This window comes from Lithobates pipiens, unplaced genomic scaffold, assembly GCF_037356315.1.
Source record: "Lithobates pipiens isolate NorthernLeopardFrog02 unplaced genomic scaffold, aLitPip1_a1.2 Scaffold_3, whole genome shotgun sequence".
Taxonomy (NCBI): Eukaryota; Metazoa; Chordata; class Amphibia; order Anura; family Ranidae; genus Lithobates; species Lithobates pipiens.
Window position 1 is genome coordinate 254941539 of NW_027507790.1, and position 21483 is coordinate 254963021.

General features: G+C 44.4%; 1 protein-coding gene across 3 annotated transcripts in view; it reads right to left on the reverse strand.

Moving 5' to 3' along the window:
• ARK2C (arkadia (RNF111) C-terminal like ring finger ubiquitin ligase 2C) overlaps window positions 1-21483 on the reverse strand; it is a 156958-nt gene that overhangs the window by 53559 nt on the left and 81916 nt on the right. The gene's annotated exons all lie outside the window — the stretch shown is intronic.

Sequence of the window (21483 nt, forward strand, 5' to 3'; positions counted from 1 at the left end):
TCTGGCTGTATGTTGAGGGTCGTTGCCCTGCTGGAAGGTGAACCTCCACCCCGGTCTCAAGTCTTTTGCAGACTCTAACAGATTATCTTCTAAGATTGTCCTGTATTTGGCTCCATCCATCTTCCCTTCAACTCTGACCAGCTTCCCTGTCCCTGATAAAAAAAAACCATCCTCACAACATGATGCTGCCACCACCATGTTTCACAGTGGGGATGGTGTGTTCAGGGTGATGTGCAGTGTTAGTTTTCCATCACACATAACATTTTGCTTTTAGGCAAAAAAGTTCAATGTTGGTCTCATCTGACCAGAGCACCTTCTTCCACATGTTTGATGCGTCCCCCACATGGCTTCTCATAAACTGCAAATGGGACTTCTTATGTCTTTCTTTCAACAATGTCTTTCTTCTTGTCACTCTTCCATAAAGGTCAGATTTGTGGAGAGCACAACTAATAGTTGTCCTGTGGACAGATTCTCCCACCTGAGCTGTGGATCTCTGCAGCTCCTCCAGAGTTCCCATGGGCCTCTTGGCTGCTTCTCTGATTAATGCTCTCCTTGCCCGGCTGGTCAGTTTAGGTGGACGGCCATGTCTTGGTAGGTTTTCAGTTGTGCCATACTCTACATTTTCGGATGATGGATTGAACAATGCTCCGTGAGATGTTGAAAGTTTGGGATATTTTTTTTATAACCTAACCCTGCTTTAAACTTCTCCACAACTTTATCCCCAACTTTGTTCCTGTTCCTTCGTGATGCTGTTTGTTCACTAAGGTTCTCTAAAACCTCTGAGGGCTTCACAGAACAGCTGTATTTATACTGAGATTAAATTACACACAGGGGGACTCTATTTAGTAATTAGGTGACTTCTGAAGACAATTGGTTCCACTAGATTTTAGAGGTATCAGAGTAAAGGAGGCTGAATACAAATGCACGCCACACTTTTCACATATTTATTTGTATAAAACTAAGAGAACCATTTATCATTTTTCTTCCACTTCACAATTTTGTGCCACTTTGTGTTGGTCTATCACATTAAATGCCAATAAAATACATTGCAATTTTTGGTTGTAACATGACAAAATGTGGGAAATTTCAAGAGGTATGAATACTTTTTCAAGGCACTATATAGGAGAACTATTGACTGAATGTTTGAAACAAGGGTGGCCATGCATGCATCGATATGATCATTCAGGACCCATTCACACCAGAAACTGTGCGGTTTCACACATTTTGACTTCTGCATTTTTTTTTTTTTACATGCATGTGATCCGTGGTTACCTGTGTTTGCAGTGCATATTTTTTCAAAGCCTTTGTGTTTCATCCACATGCGTTTATGTACGTTTACATTGCAAAAGAATGCAGTATGCTGTATTTGTTCTCACTGGTCTGTATTGCAGTGCAATTGTGAGACCCATACTCATTAGCTAACATGGATTTTGAACTGTGCCTATGCAGTGGGAGTGCGATGAAGAAGAACGCATCCCGTCTGCACCTGGTGTGAATAGGCCTTTAATTGTCTTTACAGTGCAACTAAAAAAACGATCGATTTGAAAACCACAGACCCTCCAAGCGATCGATTTTAGTGCTAGCAAGTCAAACGGCCATGGCAGAAATTCTATTGCTTCATTCTAATCAGTCGACTAAATATCTGCATGGGTGTCAGACAACCATTCATAATACAGATCAATGAAATCACTGATTTCCAAACTACGGGCCGTGGGTCGCATGCTGCCTGCTACAAGACTTAATCAGGCCCACAGCTGATGTGCACAGGCTTCACCTCCCCCCCCCTCCAACAGCACTGCCCCTCTTCCCCCGCCCCGTCTTAGATAGACACTGATGTCGATCGCTCATACCTAGATTGATCACAGATTGGTATGTGTATGGCCATCTTAAGCTGGGGGAAATTACTTCTTTAATAAAATCTAGTGATTTGCGTCAGCTTCCCCTCCCGCTATATGTCAACCCCCCCCCATGCCCCCCGCCCCCCACCTTCTTGCTGGCAGGTGATTTAGCCCGCAGTTGGCTGCCAGTGAGAGGGGCACTTGTGAATGGAGGAGAGAGGGCAGAGAAAGTCACAGAGGAGCTCGGCACCTGCTGCGAGGCCCGGCAGCTGATGGAAGACAAATCTCGCAGCAACTGCGCTGTCACAATGATTTGGCTCCATTTAAAAAGGGCAACTCAGTTCAGCAACGACTGTTAAAGGGGCAGCGACTCCCCGCAGACCGGAGGCCTCCATCACTGTCTGTACCTTCCCGGGGGACAGACACGGGAGCAATTTATCAATCAGAATGAATCACTATTTCCGGCCTTACAAGTCGCACACGGACGCTTTTCTTCCTTTCCGAAAAGATTTGATTTCCTCGCTTCATTTTATAGAAAATTTGTACTGAGAAAAATGTGCTGTAATGCAAAAAGTTTGACAGCCTCGATTGTATTCCCTTTTTTTTATTCTATCTTTTCATCTGAGCAACACTGAAGAAATGACACTTTGCTACAATGTAAAGTAGTGAGTGTACAGCTTGTATAACAGTGTAAATTTGCTGTCCCCTCAAAATAACTCAACACACAGCCATTAATGTCTAAACTGCTGGCAATGAAAGGGAATACACCCCTAAGTGAAAATGTCCAAATTGGGCCCAATTAGCCATTTTCCCTCCTTGGTGTCATATGGCTTGTTAGTGTTAAAAGGTCTCAGGTGTGAATGTGGAGCAGGTGTGTTAAATTTGGTGTTATCGCTCTCACTCTCTCATACTGCACACTGGAAGTTCAACATGGAACCTCATGGCAAAGAACTCTGAGGATCTGAAAAAAAAGAATTTGCTCTACATAAAGATGGCCTAGGCCAGTGATATGCAATTAGCAAACCTCCAGCTGTTGCAGAACTACAAGTCCCATGAAGCATAGCAAGACTGACAGCCACAAGCCACAAGCATGACACTCCGAGGCAGAGGCATGATGGGACTTGTAGTTTTGCAACAGCTGGAGGTCCGCTAATTGCATATCCCTGGCCTAGGCTATAAGAAGATTGCCAAGACCCTGAAACTGAGCTACAGCACGGTGGCCAAGACCATACAGCAGTTTAACAAGACAGGTTCTACTCAGAACAGGCCTCGCCATGGTTGATCAAAGAAGTTGAGGTCACGTGCTCAGCATCATGTCCAGAGGTTGTCTTTGGGAAATAGACGTATGAGTGGTGCCAGCATTGCTGCAGAGGTTGAAGGGGTGGGGGGGTCAGCCTGTCAGTGCTCAGACCATAAGCTGCATCAAATTGGTCTCCATGGCTGTGGTCCCAGAAGGAAGCCTCTTCTAAAAATTATGCACAAGAAAGCCTACAGTTTGCTGAAGACGAGCAGACCAAGGACATGGATTAATGGAACCATTTCCTATGGGCTGATGAGACTGAGACAAACGTATTTGGTTCAGATGGTGTCAAGCGTGTGTGGCACCAACCAGGTGAGGAGTACAAAGACAAGTGTGTCTTGACTAGTCAAGCATGGTGGTGGGAGTGTCATGGTCTGGGGCTGCCGGCACTGGGGAGCTACAGTTCATTGAGGGAACCATGAATGTCAACATGTACTTTGACAAACAATGCAGAGCATGATCCCCTCCCTTCAGAGACTGGGCCGCAGGGCAGTATTCCAACATGATAACGACCCCAAACACACCTCCAAGATGACCACTGCCTTGCTAAAGAAGCTGAGAGTAAAGGTGATGGACTGGCCAAGCATGTCTCCAGACCTAAACCCTATTGAGCATCTCAAACGGAAGGTGGAGGAGTGCAAGGTCTCTAACATCCATCAGCTCTGTGATGTCATCATGGAGGAGTGGAAGAGGACTCCAGTGGCAACCTGTGAAGCTCTGGTAACCTCCATGCCCAAGAGGGTTAAGGCAGTGCTGGGAAATAATGGTGGCCACACAAAATATTGACACTTTGGGTGCAATTTGGACATTTTCACTTAGGGGTGTCCTCACTTTTGTTGCCAGCGGTTTAGACATTAATGGCTGTGTGTTGAGTTATTTTGAGGGGATAACAAATTGACACTGTTTTATATACCGTAAGCTGTACACTCACTACTTTACATTGTAGCAAACGGTTATTCCTTCAGTGTCGTCACACGAAAAGATATAATAAAACATTTTAAAAAATGTGAGGGGTGTACTCACTTTTGTGAGATACTTTTATACAGTAATTTACTACATTATATTACATTTTTAGTTGTGGGCTGAGCACTGCTTTAACATATTTCAGGGTGCTGAGCTGTGGCTATAAATGAACCAGCAGAATAGTGTAGAATAGGTGGTTTCTCCAGATCCCCTGCCGTCCAGTAGAGTGCTATTGAACACATTTGTTTTATGTTTGGAGGACTTCCTTGGGGCGGCGAACACTCTACTTTATACTTCTCACTCCATAAACCTCCATGCCGGGCTCTTAACTTGGACCCGCAGAACAAAGAACCCTGGTTTAAATAAAAGCTTTCCTGCTCTCTCTGTTTGGAGCTGTATACATCTCCTGAAGTGGACCTAATCAGGGGCGGACTGACAACATCCAGGGCCCCCGGACCAAATTAACCACTTGACCACTGGGCACGTAAACACCCTTAATAACCAGACCAATTTTTCAGCTTTCGGTGCTCTCACATTTTGAATGACAATTACTCAGTCATGCAACACTGGACCTATATGACATTTTTGTCCTTTTTTTTCACACAAATGGAGCTTTCTTTTGGTGGTATTTAATCACCGCTGGGTTTTTTATTTTTTGTGCTATAAAAGAAAAAATACTGAAAATTCTGTAAAAAAATGAATTTTTCTTTGTTTCTGTTATAAAATTTAGCAGATTAGTAATTTTTTCTTCATAAATTTTGGCCAAAATTTATACCACTACATATCTTTGGTAAAAATAAGTACAAATTGGTGGATATTATTTGGTCTTTGTGAAAGTTATAGAGTCCACAAGCTATGGTGCAATATCTGAAAATTGATCACACCTGAAGTACTGACGGCCTATTTCAATTCTTGAGACCCTAACATGCCAGAAAAGTACAAATACCCCCCAAATGACCCCTTTTTGGAAAGAAGACATTCCAAGGTATTTATTAAGAGGCATGATGAGTTTTTTGAAGTTGTCATTTTTTTCCCACAATTCTTTTTTTTTTTTACTTTTTTTTTTCCCACAAAATTGTCATATTATCAGTTTATTTCTCACACAGCATATGCATACCACAAATTACACCCCAAAACACATTCTGCTATTACTCCCGAGTACGGCGATATCACATGTCTGAGACTTTTACACAGCGTGGCCACATACAGAGGCCCAACATGCAGGGAGCGCCATCAGGCGTTCTGGAGCACCCAGGACAATTCTGACATTTCTCTCCTACATGTAAAAATCATCATTTGCTAGAAAATTACATAGAATCCCAAAACATTATATATTTTTTTTTTAGCAAACACCCTGGAGAATACAATGGTGGTCGTTGCAACTTTTTATCTCGCACGGTATTTGCGCAGCAATTTTTCGAATGCTTTTTTTTGGAAAAAAACTGTTTTGTGCTAAAAAAAAAAAAACACAGTAAAGTTAGCCCAATTTTTGCATAATGTGAAAGATGAAGTTACACCGAGTAAATAGATACCTAATATGTCACTCTTCAAAATTGCACACGCTCGTGGAATGGCGCCAAACGTCGCTACTTAAAAATCCCCAAAGGCGACGATTTAATTTTTTTTCATTGGTTATATGTTTTGAGTTACAGAGGAGGTCTAGGGCTAGAATTATTGCTCTCGCTCTAACATTCGCAGCGATACCTCACATGTGTGGTTTGAACACCGTTTTCATATGTGGGCGGGACTTACGTATGCGTTCGCTTCTGCATGCGAGCACATGGGGACAGGGGCGCTTTAAAAAAATATATATATATTTTATTGTTCATTTTACTTTATTTTAGTTTGACATTTTTTTTTTCCCCAAAAATAAATTTTTTGATCACTTTTATTCCTATTACAAGGAATGTAAACATCCCTTGTAATAGGAATATGGCATGACAGGTCCTCTTTACAGTGAGATATGGGGTCAATAAGACCCCGCATCTCACCTCTAAGCTGGGAAGCCTGAAAGAAAAAAGAAAAAAATAAAAGATTCTGGCTCTGATCGTATTGGCGAGTCGGTAGAAGCACCGGAGGGCGGCGGGAGGGGTGTCTATGGCTGGGTATTGCAGGGTATCACCAACTATGGCTGGGTATCTCACAGTATGGCGTTGCAGAGCATTGGCGGGTGTTGCAGAGCGTTGCAGGGTATTAGCTGGCATTGAGGGGTTAATTTTCGGTGAGCAGCGATCTGGGCACTGCAGATGCAGCCCACATCGCTGCTGACACCGATCTCTTCCCCCTCCGCTGTACCGATCGGTGGAGAGAGGGAGAGAGGGACCCCTCCAGGACCCATTGGAGAATTCAAAAGAGTCTAATGGGACCTGGAGGGGGCCTCTTTCTAACAGAATGTACAGTTAACACCTTCATTCACTCTGGTCCTCACGGGATCCTCTCCTTGTGCCACGACGCTCAGCCCTGCCCACAGCGTGCGTGGCCTACTGTATTGGAGTGTGCACCTCAAAGCTCCAACACATATGCATTTGTGACCTATTAACCGGCCTTGTCCAGGAATGCATGGAGTGTACTGTGAGTATAGGGGGTGTATGAAGAATGCATGGAGTGTGCTGTGAGTATAGGGGGTGTATGATGAATGCATGGAGTGTGCTGTGAGTATAGGGGGTGTGGGGAATGCATTGAATGTGCTGTGAGTATAGGGGGTGTATGAGGAATGCATGGAGTATGCTGTGAGTATAGGGGGTGTGGGGAATGCATGGAATGTTCTGTGAGTATAGGGGGTGTATGAGGAATGCATGGAGTGTGCTGTGAGTATAGGGGGTGTGGGGAATGCATGGAGTGTGCTGTGAGTATAGGGGGTGTGGTGAATGCATGGGGGGTGTGGTGAATGCATGGAGTGTGCTGTGAGTATAGGGGGTGTATGAGGAATGCATGGAGTGTGCTGTGAGTATAGGGGGTGTATGAGGAATGCATGGAGTGTGCTGTGAGTATAGGGGGTGTGGTGAATGCATGGGGGAGTGTGGTGAATGCATGGAGTGTGCTGTGAGTATAGGGGGTGTATGAGGAATGCATGGAGTGTGCTGTAAGTATAGGGGGTGTGGTGAATGCATGGAGTGTGCTGTGAGTATAGGGGGTGTGGTGAATGCATGGAGTGTGCTGTGAGTATAGGGGGTGTGGTGAATGCATGGAGTGTGCTGTGAGTATAGGGGGTGTGGTGAATGCATGGAGTGTGCTGCGAGTATAGGGGGTGTGGTGAATGCATGGAGTGTGCTGCGAGTATAGGGGGTGTGGGGAATGGATGGAGTGTGCTGTGAGTATAGGGGGTGTGGGGAATGGATGGAGTGTGCTGTGAGTATAGGGGGTGTGGTGAATGCATGGAGTGTGCTGTGAGTATAGGGGGTGTGGGGAATGCATGGAGTGTGCTGTGAGTATAGGGGGTGTGGGGAATGCATGGAGTGTGCTGTGCGTATAGGGGGTGTGGTGAATGCATGGAGTGTGCTGTGAGTATAGGGGGTGTGGTGAATGCATGGAGTGTGCTTTGAGTATAGGGGGTGTGGGGAATGCATGGAGTGTGCTGTGAGTATAGGGGGTGTATGAGGAATGCATGGAGTGTGCTGTGAGTATAGGGGGTGTGGTGAATGCATGGAGTCTTTATTTTAGATAATTTTTTGCTGTTTTTAAAAAATTTAGATTTTTTTTTTAAGGGGGTGGTGGTTGGGCTTGCCCAGGGCACAGCATAGTCTAGCACTGGCTCTGTTTGGGTACTGTAAATCAGGCACTCCTGATCTGGGGGGCGGTCTAATGATTGCTGTGCCCAAGGCAAATCAGAGTGCCAAGATCACAGGACAGGATTCCTAGCAGATCAGGCGCCTGCTGCTGACATAAATCAAAGGACAGGAGCACAGAGTGGAGTCCCCCTCCCCAGGCTCAGCAATCAGCAATAGGTCCCTTATAAAAAGAACAGCCATTAAAGAGGAAGTAAACCCTGATGGGTTTACTTCCTCTTTTTTTCCCTGCAAAGGTAAAGCATAATGGACTACTATGCATCGCATAGTAGCTCATTATGTGTCACTTACCTGACACAGGAGCCAGCGAAGTCGCCGCTGTCCCCTGTAGTCCGCCGCATCCATGTTGCTGGTGGCGTCTCGCAGCTCCGACGAATCACAGCGGCGCAGCCGCGATGACGTCACTCCCGCGCATGCGCACGGGAGTCACGTCTCGCAGCTCCGCTGCTGCCATACGGCGAAGCCGCAATGATGTCACTCCCGCGCATGCGCACGGGAGTCGACAAATTAGGCAAATCCATTCTTGGATTTGCCGCATTTAGTGCGCCTGCGCGCCGCTGTCTACGGCGCATGCGCCGTAGACAGCGGTGCCCATTTTCGGGCAAATATCTCCTAAACCATATAGGTTTAGGAGATATTGCTTGGACCTACAGGTAAGCCTTAATCTAGGCTTACCTATAGGTCCAAGTTGTTTGGAAGGGTTTACTTCCTCTTTAACCATCCTAATTCCTCCTCTGCACCACAGCCTCCCCTCCCCCTCTCCTGTCAGATGAGGAAGCACTGCAGACTCAGTCAGCTCTCTGCCTACAGCAGCTCTGCTCCCTCCCCCACGGTCTAGCAATGAAACAGCTCAGCAGTCCTCCTCATACCTTCCATGCTTCTGGGCTCTCCCTCTTTCTGCTCTTTCGGCTCCATTCTCTCTTCTTCTTTCTCGCGCCAGATGTAGAGGAACCATGTGACACAGGGGGGGGCTTTTAAAAGGTAGCACCTCTGCACAACATTCTGAATCAATCCGCCCCCTCTCGGGACTTATGCGGCTGTATCCCTCCTCTACAAAAAAAGAGTCCCCAGCCAAGTAGCAGACAGGATTCACAGCAGGTACAATATTATTTAAAAGAGATCATGTGAATTGTATGTCAATACCTCAGTGCAATTTTTGAGGGTGCTATGAGGTGCCACCCCTGTGGGCCACTCATGGGGCCCCCCTGACTACGGGCCCTCGGTCCCTGCCCGAGTGACTGACTGGTCAGTCCGCCCCTGGACCTAATGTCAATTATCCCACCCGCTACTCTGCCCAGTGTATTTCTACTTTTGCAGCCAAACTGTTAATATAACAGCTACTTTACATTTGTTAAATCTTCCCATTTACATAGCATAACTTTATAAAACTTTTTGCTGTGCTTTCTACATTTTTGTAACCGCGTTTTACCACAAATTTACCGCAATTTTGCGTTTTGAGATTTGTGTGTTTTATTTGTTTTTTGTTTTTTACATTCACTGTATATAGCTGGTTGATGAGGAGCGGGTCGGGAAGCCGGCCGCCATGTCCTTAACAACCAATGAGTCATCAGCTGTCAGCGGGCTTCCCCGCTCACAGCTGAATGTAAAAAAAAAAATTGCCGGCTAAGCAACCCGAACCTAAGTGATAAAATGGCGTGGGGTCCCCCCCTCCCAAGCACCATCCCAGACCCTTCGGTCTGGTATGGATTTGGAGGGGACACCCCCACATCAAAATTAAAATAAAAAATGGAGTGGGGTCCCCCCCCAAAATCCATACCAGACCCTTATCCGAGCATACAGCCTGGTAGGTCAGGAGAGGGAGGGGATGAGTGACCATACCAGGCCGCATGTCTTCAATATGAGGGGGTGGGTGACGTCACAAGGGATGGGCTCTCCGGGTGACGTCATCGGACGGCCACACCCCATGGCTATATTAGGGATGTCAGACAGCAGGGGACATCACAACGGAGGAAGACAGCCTCAGGACAAGAGCGGCCTTTTTTGTTTTTAGCGGGTAACCGGCGGCGAGGAGAAGAAGAAAGTGGCGTGGGAGAAGACAGCTACGGGAGAAGACGGCTCTGGGAGAAGATGGCGACAGGAGAGACGACAATGGGAGAAGACGGCTCTGGGAGAAGACAACAGCAGGAGAGGCGGCGGTGGGAGAATACGGCATCAGGAGAGACAGCGGTGGGAGAAGACGGCTTGGGGAGAAGACAGCTTGGATTTTTTTTTTAATAAAGGACTTGTCAAAAACTGACACTTTTTTTTTTTTCACTGCTTTTTTGGTGAATGGGTAGGGGTACGATGTACCCAATACCCATTTACATGGGGGGACTGGGATCTGGGGGTCCCCTTGTTAAAGTGGGCTTCCAAATTCCGATAAGCCCCCTGCCTGAAGACCCAGACAACCACCGGTCAGGGTTGTCGAGAAGAGGCCCTCGTCCCCATTAACAGAGCCCCCCCCTGCCCCAAAGCACCCACCCCCCCATGTTGAGGGCATGTGGCCTGGTATGGTTTGGGGGGGGGGCATTCGCGCATCCCTTCCCTTTCCTGACCTACCGGGCTGCATGCTTGGATAAGGGTCTGGTATAGATTTTGGAGGGACCTCAAGTCATTTTTTTTTTTTTACTTTGGAGTGGGGGTGTCCCCTCCATATCCATACTATTATAAATCTCCCTACATAAGGGATTACACGTATATCTACCTGTCTCTTCCTTTCTACACTCTTTGTAAAGTGCACATCATGTTAAAAATCTATCTTCCTGTTTCAGCAGCACATACTGTAGGGGTGGGTGTGGAGTCCGGGCTTACACTGTGTGAGAGCTGATTGGAGGGATACCCCCCCACTCCACATAGGCAGAGCAATGAAGGAACACGCAAAGCTCTATTATGAATAGACAAGTTTTCTGCTTATCTGCCTCTAAGCACCCTCCCCGACACAAATTTCCAGCAGCTATTATCTCATGTGTCGGAGAACTTGTCAGAAGTGACTGTGCTGATAACAGAGGAACAGAGCAGCAGAAAGACATGGCACTTAGAGCTTTGGAGAGAGATAAGCAGATACTACACATATACACTATATTGTCAAAAGTATTGGGACACCTGCCTTTACACGCATGTCAATGTTAATAGCATCCCAGTCTTCGTCTGTAGTGTTCAATATTGAGTTGGCCCACCCTTTGCAGCTATAACAGCTCTTCTGGGATGGCTGTCCACAAGGTTTAGGAGTGTGTCTATGGGAACGTTTGACCATTTTTACAGAAGTGCATTTGTGAGGTCAGGCACTGATGTGAACGAGAAGGCCTGACGCGCAGTGTCCAGGTGTTCTATCGGGTTGAGGTCAGGACTCTGCGCAGATAAGTTAAGTTCCTCCACCCCAAAATCGCTCATTCATGTCTTTAAGGACCTTTCTTTGTGCACTGGTCCAAATCATTTGGTGGAGGAGGGATTATGGTGTGGGGTTGTTTTTCAGGGGTTGAGCTTGGCCCTTTAGTTCCAGTAAAGGGAACTCTTAAGGCGTCAGCATACCAAGACATTTTGGACAATTTCACTCTCCCAACTTTGTGGGAACAGTTTGGAGTGGCCCCTTCCTGTCCAACATGACTGCACACCAGTGCACAAAGCAAGATCCATAAAGACATGGATGAGCGAGATTGGGGTGGAGGAACCTGACTGGTCTGCAAAGAGTCCTGACCTCAACCCGATAGAACATCTTTGGGATGAATTAGAGTGGAGACTGTGAGCCAGGCCTTCTCATCCAACATCAGTGCCTGACCTCACAAATGTGCTTCTGGAAAAATGGTCAAACATTCCCATAGACACATTCCTAAACCTTGTGGACAGCCTTCCCAGAAGAGGTGAAGCTGTTACAGCTGCAAAGGTTGGGCCAACTCAATATTGAACCCTAAATTTCATGAATAGGGGTTACAACCACTGTAAGTCCTTAAGCCATTTTAAATCTTAAAATGTTTGGTATGTAGTCACTCAGCACAACAACATCTTTTATATTTTACCAAAAAAATTGGGGTATTATATTGTGTTTGTTTGTGCTAAAATTAATTGAAGTGTATTTTTTCTTGATATTTTTTTTTCTTTTTTTTTTGAAAATTTGCATTTTGATAAACAGCAAGTATCATGTGATTTATGTTAAATTATAACTTCCACCATTTTATTCTGGAGGGTCTCTGCTCTCAAAAAATATATAATGGTTGGGGGGGTTCTAAGTAATTTCTTGCAAACAAATTTTTTGTGTTCAAAAAATTAAAAACTTGCCATGGTAGGCAAGTGGTTAAAGCACATTTTCTCTGGCTACTAATCATTAATGTGTAATGTTTTTTATATATATATATATATATATATATATATATATATATATATATATATATATATATAGGTAAAGAGCTGCTTGGGCTCCAGGGGTAGCCGCTGGAGCAGAATACATTAAGCCCGTTGTATTAAATCCCTCTATAAACAATCAGGCTTTGTGTGTGTATGTGTGCATTTAATGAAATATATTCTGCATTCTCCTCTATTTCCCTGTGTACTCTCCGATATGAGATCAGACCTCTGGCACAAGCAGGTTACAGTTCTAATGAATTCTGATGTTTGCTAAAAAAAAAATTTTAAAAAGCTGCAAGACGTATGGCCAAGCTGAATATGAGACCCCTTTATCTACTACAGACAGAGCCGTCTTTAATATAGATTGGGCCCTGGGCAAAATTTTTCTTGGCCCCCCCCCCCCCCCCCATGCAATTTCCCTCTCCACCTGCTCTGAGACATACAATAGCAGCTAGACCTAAAATCAGTTTTCTGTATCAGGTCAGGCAGCAATTGCGATTGGTTGCCAGCAGTTACAGCATATCATTACTGCTTACTGACTAGTTACTAGAGGTTACAGCACACATTACGGCTCACTGATTAGTTGCTAGAGGTTACAGCACATGTTACGGCTCACTGATTAGTTGCTAGAGGTTACAGCACATGTTACGACTCACTGATTAGTTGCTAGAGGTTACAGCACATGTTACGGCTCACTGATTAGTTGCTAGAGGTTACAGCACATCACCTCCTCACAGCAGGGGAGCATGATATACATAGGAATGCCACCTTTATTTACATATCAATGCCACCAGCCGCAGCTATTTACTTAGTATTGTCGCCGCTATTTACATATGAACGCCGGTCATTTATATGTAAACACAGGGTCTGCAGGTGAGTCACTTGCACGCAACAATAGGGCAGAACTGGGCAGCATTAGTAGCAGCAATTCACACAGATATTAGGACACAGCACAGGAATAAAACTTCAAGGGAATTTAAACCTGGATAGTTGACAAGTATGAGGCAGCTGTTTTGGGCCCCACAGCAATGACAGGGCCCAGGGCAGCTGCCCCTTTTGCCCTGCCTTAAAGACGGCCCTGACTACAGACCCAAAGTGTTCTTTTCCGTGGCCTTGTCGATGTCTTATTTCTGTAAATTCCGTGAAGAACCCAGAAATTTTATGGAACTGAACCAAGTCCATGTTTTTCGATAATAACGGGCGATCATTGGAAAGAATGCAAAGGGAGTAGCTATAACGACTTCCTATCTGTATCATCCCAAATGGAGATGAGAGAACTGGGATAAGAAACCAAAAAGGCTCACATTTGCCTGTACCTTCCAGCTTCTCTAGTTATATGGAGGCGGTAGACGCGTTCTTTGAAGGCCATGCCATGATACATGTGTGAGGCATCACTTGTTCTACCAAGCAGGGCAGCTGTACTGGCGCATACAACGCAATGTGTTTTTTTGGCAGTATTCGGCTAGCTATGGAAACCATAGGCAGCAGCTGTCTGAACAGCTTTTTGCTGCCACACTGCATATCCCCCCTCCTCGCCCCCCTGCCCTCCCTGCCCAAAACTGTGTAATATGAACTGAGCCACACTATTAGACTATGTGGTGTATTTATTTGTCCTGTGAAACTGCATGTACATTCATTCTGTCAAATGGGATCAAAATTGAATGTTACTATGCTATTTCATCTCCTGGTCGAATGTTAGAGTGAATGCAAAAAAAAAAGCCAAATTTTGGCCACTAGATGGAGCTGGCACTCATGATAAATATGTAGTTATCCCCAATGATTACTATCTATTTAGGGACCTGATGAAGCTGGCAATCATAGCAAATATGTATTTATCCCCAACAATTGCTATCTCTTTAAGGACCCAGGTTGGAACCTGTGACCTCTGCTTTGGCTGGTAATGGCCCTTCTTGCACAGCCACTGAAAATTCCCTAGCAAAATGTACGGTCTTATTGTATTTAGTAAATCAACCCCATTGACTTGCATAGAGTACAGAGCTGTGGGGTTGATTTACTAAAGGCAAATTAGCCCCATGCAGTTTTGCTCTCCACCTGCTCTGAGACATAAAGTAAATAGCAGCTAGACTCAAAATCAGTTTACTGAATGGGATCAGGCAGCTATTGGTTGCAGTGTATCATTACCGCTCACTGACTGGTTGCTAGAGGTTGCAGCACACATTACGGCTCACTGATTAGTTGCTAAAGGTTACAGCATGTGATTTCTGCTTGTTGATTGGTTTCTAGAGATTACTGTGGATATGACCTCAGGGGGGCATGATATACATATCAATGATGTCGGCCGCCGATATTTACATATGAATGCCGGTAATTTACATATAGAACACAGGGTCTGCAGGTGAGTCATCTGTATACAACAATAGGGCAGAGCTGGGCAGCATTAGTAGCAGCACTTCACACTGAGATATCGGGACACAGCACAGGACTAAAACCTCAAGGGACAAGGGAATTTAAATCAGGATAGTTGGCAAGTATGAGGCAGCTGCTTTGGGCCCCACAACCATGACAGGGCCCAGGGCAGCTGCCCCTTTTGCCCTGCCTTAAAAACGGCCCTGCTGGAAGGCCTTAGTTTGAGAATCCTTGCACTAAGCTCTGGGGAAAATTCCCTTGCAAAGTGCAACTTCCCTTTCAAGGTCAACAGCCTATTTGTCTTTAGCAAATCAACCACAATGGCCAGCACCATTGCTGCTTGCATGTAACTGCTCATGCGCAAACAATATGCGTCCTGGATCACCATTTCTGCGAAAATTACGGCCTCACACAAACTGGTGGCAGCCAATTGGCTGGCTCATATGTGGCCACAGCACAGAGTGTCGCAGAGAATGTAGAATAGGAGCCGGTATACGGTATCCACACCTGCCAATTACCCTCGCCTTTTCTCTTCCGGTGTTTGCACAATCTCGCATTTAATTGAAGTAGAGTTTGCTTTAGAATTAAATACGCCACCACGAATGTTTAAAGTTAAACATCCAAACAAAAGCCATTTATATCAGCAATCTTAATGCATGTAAATGATTTAATTCGGTGTCTTTTCTGCATCTTCATCAAGACAACGACTGTCAAGGCTCGGTAAACAATGGACAAATTAATAGACACGTTAATGTAATGTAAGGACGGAGCGTCGGGTGGGAGGCAGCCAGGAAATAACCGAGGAGAGACGCCTGGTACACGTGGAAGTCGACGAAGGGGAACTTGATTAATAAATGTTTGCATCCTCTGTGACTTGTCATATATTAAAAGCACAGCTACACTTCCATTAAAAAAAATGATATGACGTGTCAAAGTTCCGCGCCAGACAATTTGCAATTTAATTTTATCGAAAATGACATTTCCTTTTTCTATCTTAAGCTATCTATAATTTCGTAAAATGTGACAATAATTCATATTTCTCTTCCTTCCAATCAGAGCAAAAAATAGTACAGTAAAGAATGCCATAGGATTCCCAACATCCTCACGATTGGCTCTTTGGTGTTCTATGAAGTCTGCACAAAGCTTGAAGTCAATTACCAGTAGGGTCCCCTCTATTGCCATTGCTGCCTCCTCTGCCTGAATATGTGCGTGTCTGCGCTATGAGTAGAATTATAGGAGTCTGATAATGTTTTTATATATATATATATATATATATATATATATATATATATATATATATATAAATTTATTGTTTCCCCAAAAACAAGACCTAGAGTGATTGTCAGTGGTGGCTGCAATATAAGCCCTACCCCCCAAATAAGCCCTAGTAAGTCCTTGTAGGGCTTATTTTCAGGGGAAGGGGTAGGGCTTATTTGGGGGGTAGGGCTTTATTTTTTTTCTTCTTCTTCATAGCTTGTTTCAATTCCTGGCAATTTGAAACTGTTGGATGTGTGACGACACAAACTACTGATAAGAACCCAGAAAGCTGCTCAAAATAGGCCTTCATACCAAAACCAGTCCGAACTGACCAGATACCGCTGAATTCTATTTTTTATTTTTTTTCGACCAGTCACATGATGTAACCACCTTTTTTGCTATTGTCTCTATAATGTCAAATCTTTTCTCTCTATGCCAAATAATCTTGGACTAATAGAGTTAGGTTAGGCACATTCAACCTTTTTTTGCTATTGTCTCTATAATGTCAAATCTTTTCTCTCTATGTCGAATAATCTTGGACTAATAGAGCTAAGGTTAGGCACATTCGACCACAGGTTCGATGGACACAGATCGCTATTGTCGGCGTCATGTCAAATCTCCTACCTATATCGAACTGTTGTCGCAATGAAAACAAAAATAAAGCATTCGTTTATGTTGGATCTTTCGGTTTTCGGATTCTGCGCGTTCGTTATTGTTTGTAAAAACGATAACAAAAATACCCGAATTTGGACGAAAATGCATTCAGACGAAAACGAATGCACATGTCTAGTTAATATTAGTTAGTTATAAAACATTGATTACGAAGGAAATTTAGTATAGAAGTGGGTCTACCCAGCACCATCAGGCTATACCAACCTCTTCTATTTTATATATTTGTTCTCTTTCAAATGCCGCTTTCTGCATTGACCTTTCTCCTAAACCCCAGTCTGTCCAGACAGTATGGTCACTTGCTGACTTGGCACCATCCATAGGCAGCTTAACCAGTGTTAAAGAAATATTAAAGTTTTTGTTTAAAAATGATAAACATGTCATACTTACCTGTTCTGTGCAATGGTTTTGCACAGAGTAGCTCAGATCTTTCTCTTCTCAGGTCCCCTTCCTTCTGCCAAGTGGCCACCACAGAAAGCAGCTTGCTATGGGGGTCCCCGAATGGACCCGCTGCTCTGCATGTCTATTCAGACACAGAGCCTTGACTCAGCCCTGCCCTCTCTCTCTCCTTATTGGCTCACTGACTTTGATTGACAGCAGCAGCAGCAGCCAGTGTCTCATCCAATGAGGAGGGAGAGTCCCGGACAGCCGAGGCTCTCGTTGCAGCATCGCTTGATCAAGATGGGGCTCAGGTGAGTATTAGGGGGGCTGCTGTACACAGAAGTTTTTTTTTTTTTCATCTTAATGCATAGAATTAACCACTTCCCGCCCAGGGCCTATAGCAGAATGATGGCCGGGTGGTGGTTCTGTTATCCTGACTGGACGTCATATGGCGTCTTTCAGGAAAACATGCCGGCGCACAGTGTGGCACTCAATGGTGCCATGTGTCACTCTGACACACCTCATCTCAGATCGGGGTAAGGAGCCAGAGCTTCATAATGCCAAATCTGGCAAAGGAAGTGACCACATCGGGTGATTTATGGACTTTAATTACTGCATTGATTTATATGTTTTCTTAGCTGCCCACGTAAGCAGCCAGGGGAAATAAAGCGCTGAACTGAACGGATTTAACAGATGTCCGCAATCTAAAGGATTATTTATCACCGCTGATTAAGCCTAAATATATCAGCTGGATAAATTCTGTCTCTTGCAATGGACGCAGTGATGAGTTACAATGATACAAATCAATAGCAAGTTATCATCATCAGTCATGACAAAAAAGAATACTGGGCACATCTCCGTTCTCGGATCAGGAACGTGTCCGCAAGGCTTGTGCGGGGACCTGGAGGGTAGCAAAGAGTCAAGGAAAGTATGGACGGCGATGCAGATGAAAATGCATTCTCCGCATAGCCACTGACTGGCCTTGGCCCAGTTTTCGATATTTGTTCCCGGATGCAGAACTCTAAAGCCCCATGCACACGATCGGACTTTCTGCCAACAAAACCATGGATTGCCTTAGGACAAGGAATCGCACCGAATTCCTGTTCAAATCACATGCGATTCTTTGCAGTGTGTTCTGAGCCCATTCATTTTGTATGACGAGTAACCTGACCGAAAGTATCAGTATTCGTACTCGCTTGTAAAAAACAGTATCGCAAATTTTAATTACTTTCAATTACTAGCTCCCCCTCGATTGGTCCTGGACTGACTATTGCAGATGTAATGATTAGATATCTTATTCTACAGTTCTTTTTATTGATTATAATTAGGGATGCACCCATACCATTTTTTTTTACAAGTACCGATACCTCTTTTTTTTAGTACTCGTCGATACCAATTACCGATACCTACCGCAACTGTTTTGTTTTCACTTCAGCTGTCAGCAATGGTACAAAGCATTGAAAAGTTATTTACAAAGGAAATGTTTATATCAAGAATATAAATAATAAAAACATTTTTAATGCCGTTATGGTTTGCGGTGTTGCAAGGCTCTGTTGGTCCATCACTGCTGGCTCCACACCGACAGCTGAGTGCACAGGCTGTCAGTCATGGCTGGTCACTGATTACTTGGTATATATGCACCATACAGTCATTATATAGTTAATTAAAGATAAATCACAGCGTGACAGCTTAAGTTTAGGAAGGTGTGAGCAATTCCCTCCTGCGGGATTTCATAGCGGCGGGCGCAGACCGTAAACAGTCAATCACCATTACCTGCTGAATTAGCCCCATGGGAAGGAAAGCTTGTCCAGCCTGGAGTACAAAGCCGAAACATTTTATTGTATAGATTGTTTTTTTTTTGTTTTGTTTTTTCATATACACACTGGGGTTGATTTGCTAGACTAGAGAGTGCAAAATCTGGTGCAGCTCTGCATAGAAACCAATCGGCTTCCAGGTTTTATTGTCAAAGCTTCATTGAACAAGCTGAAGTTAGAAGCCGATTGGCTGTCATGCACAGCTGCGCCAGATTTTGCACTCTCCAGTTTTAGCAAATCAACCTCACTGTGGCCAAAATTCCCATGGGTACATGCCTATTTTATGCACAAAACGCAGGTTCTTACTGTCAGAAAATGCCATGTAAAATACATGCCTACTACTCACGTTTAGGGGCAGTTCACACTGGTCCGATATACACTCCGACTTCAAAAGCACAAGTCGCATGACGTGCATAAATCAATGGTCCCCTATGAGAGCCATCTTAACTGGTCTGGCTTGTGTCGGTCTGACTTTGAAAAAGGTCCCCGCACTACTTTGGTCTAACTTGGTCAAGATTTCAGCCCATTGATTTGAATGTAAGTCGCATCCAAGTTTGGTCACCATCTTAACTGATCCAACTTGTGGCATGCATACTCTGAGGATCTTGAAAGCCCCCCGCCCACAGATCCCCACAACCACCACCCAGGGTTGTGGGGAAGAGGCCCTTGTCACCATAAACATGGGGACAATGCGCTTTGGGGCTGAGCGGAAGACCACCCCCTGCTCCAAAGCACCCTCTCATGTTGAGGCCACATGGTCTGGTATGGTTCAGGAGAGGTGCTTGCTCGTCCCCTCCCTTTCCTGAACTGCCGTGTTGCATGCTCGGATAAGGGTCTGGTAGGGTCTTGAGGGGGGGACCCCACATCGTTTTGTAAAACATTTTGGCGTGGGGGTTCCCCTTCAAGATCCATACCAGACTCAAGGGACCTGGTATGTATCTGAGAAGGGGGACCCCATGCTGTTTTTTTTTTTTTATATATAAATTTGGTGTTAGATGTTCCCCATACCAGAAGCAAAGTCATTGTTTTGATTGGTCAAAGGACAAGTCACAATCATCTCAAAATCAGATCCCATTCATTGAAGTCACATGGAAGTCGGACATGAAGTTGCAGGGAAAAGTTGGATCGGAAGTCATGCGAATTCCATGTTGGATCTGTGTGAACATAGCCTAATGCCTCGTACACACGAACTGACTTTTTGCCAACAAAACCGTGGGCGTTGGCTCAAACTTGTCTTGCATACACACGGCCACACAAATGTTGGCCAACAATAAAATTTTATATACATTTATATTTAGCGCCACCCTTTAGGCTCCTTCTGCTAATTTCGTGTTAGTAGAAGTTTGGTGAGTGTTGATTTGCGCTTTTCTTTTTGCGTTTTTCATTACGCGCTTTTCAGTTAGTTCCTGAACGGCCGTTCGTCAAACAGGCATGTTGCGGAATCAGAGGAGATAACGTGTTATTTATTATTGGCCTTGGAGTTATTGCTTTGACATAATTTTTTTGGTTGAATAATAATGATTTGATTTGGTATATTTTCTATATTTTTGGATGCATAGAATACACTTTTTGGTTAAGTTCTATTTGCAGATAGCATGTCTAATTTTTATTTTTATTTTCTAATAAAAAAATTGCGGAGAATAAAATGTAAAAATTGACAAGGGACATCAACATAGTTGTATCTTTGATCTTAAAAACTACGGGATAATGGTGTTGTGGTAACTTGCACAAATAATAATAAAAAAAAAACATAATAATATTATTCTTGATATCACTAGAAAAAAAAAACTTTGAAAATTAGTTTGCAATATCTCCATCAGTATCACCAGCAAAGCAGCTTCATTATTATCCCATTAAAGAAGAAGAGAATTGTGCGCTGCATTTGGAGATTTCATAATTTGCTGCATCACAAATGTTAATTCTTCATTACGAACGCTAGTTTACAAGACCGACAGGTCCTGGCTCGTCCTTGCTTCCGAGTATGCGTGCTTGCACTTTGGACTTTTGTCCGACAGACTTGTGTACACACGCTTGGAAAATCCGACAACAGACATTTGTTGGCGGAAAATTTGAAAACCTGCTATCCAACATTTGTTGGAGGAAAGTCCGACAACAATTGTCCGATGGAGCGCACAAACGGTCGGATTTTCCACCAACAGCCTGTCATCGCACATTTCCCATCGGAAAATCTGATTGTGTGCGGGGCTTAAGGCGTGTTTAGAGTCTAATAACTTTACACGTGTACAGGTTTACACGCATTTATGCACTTGCACAACTATGTAGATAGGAATGGCCCCCAGGCACAGCTGTGGCCTAGACCAGTGATGGCAAACCTTGGCACCCCAGATGTTTTAGAACTACATTTCCCATGATGCTCATGCACTCGGCAGTGTAGTGGAGCATCATGGGAAATGTAGTTCTAAAACATCTGGGGTGCCAAGGTTCGCCATCACTGGCCTAGACGCTAAACACAGTGTACGTTTTATCTTGTTGATGCAGCTCGGTGTATGGCTCCCTCCATTCCTATAGAGCTGCGTTTAGATGCAAGCTGTATGCCGTTTACAAGCAGACATGGCATTTTAGACTCCCATGTGTATGAGCTCTCAGAACAGGTTCACACCTATGCAGGTGGCAATTTGTATATTCCAAGTGCATTTTGCGTTTTTCAATACACGTTTTTGATCCATTGAAGTCTATGGAACCAAAAACCAGAAAAAAGTCCCTGGCCCTTTCCATAAAATGCACAGATGTGAATGTGAGCCACAGGAAAC